Genomic DNA, 865 nt, shown 5'->3' with positions numbered 1-865 from the left:
CTGCCAACAACAACAACTAGAGAAAGATAACATGGCGGAACAACCTGGAAATGGAGCATCAAATGAAAACAATGTCATGGCAAATCCCATCCTATTGGCGAACGACTGCAACAGGCCCATTCAGGACTATGCGTCGCCCAACTTCTATGATTTCTCCCCAGGAATCATGAGGCTCACACTTGATGGATCGAGATTCGAAATGAAACCAGTGATGTTGCAGATGATCCAGACTACTGGACAGTTTGGAGGAAGGCGTGGCGAGGACCTGCACACCCACCTCCAGAGCTTCATAGAGACCTGCAATACTTTTGTGTTCCCTAATATCTCCACCAAAGAAGTTCGACTAACTTTGTTTCCATTTTCGTTGTGTGACCAGGCACGAAAATGGGCATACTCTCTCGAACCGGGGGAGATTACTTCATGGGAGCAAGTAGTAGAGAAGTTTATGAAGAAATATTTCCCACCAACAGAGAATGCTAAAAGAAGAAAGTTAATAACCAATTTTGAACAGGACATTGACGAATCACTCAACGATGCTTGGGCGAGGTTTAAGAGGCTGGTAAGAGACTGTCCACATAATGGTTTACCAAACTGTTTACAGATGGAGATTTTTTACCAAGGATTAGCCCCTGCATCGCAGACCGCTGCCAATGTGGCAGCAGTTGGAGGTCTGCTGGATAAAACATATGACGAGGCCAAGAATATCCTTGATCGCATTTCAAAAAATCACGAGGACTGAAAAGAAAGCGATCAAAGATTAAGAATTAGAGACAATGACGCGAACAATGGGGCCATCGCATCCCTTCAGAACCAAATGACTGCGATGATAATTTTGATACAAGGTATCGCAATTAATAGCATGGGA

The 865-nt window shown here is 44.2% G+C and overlaps 1 non-coding gene across 1 annotated transcript; it reads right to left on the bottom strand.

The window, feature by feature from the left end:
- Positions 1-478: 478 nt before the first annotated feature.
- On the bottom strand, positions 479-585 carry LOC120087387. The gene has a single exon (XR_005484523.1). It is a non-coding gene; the product is annotated as a small nucleolar RNA R71 (small nucleolar RNA).
- Between the last annotated feature and the right edge of the window lie 280 nt (positions 586-865).

Source organism: Benincasa hispida, chromosome 9 (assembly GCF_009727055.1).
Source record: "Benincasa hispida cultivar B227 chromosome 9, ASM972705v1, whole genome shotgun sequence".
NCBI lineage: Eukaryota > Viridiplantae > Streptophyta > Magnoliopsida > Cucurbitales > Cucurbitaceae > Benincasa > Benincasa hispida.
This window is presented reverse-complemented; position numbering and strand designations above follow the sequence as displayed.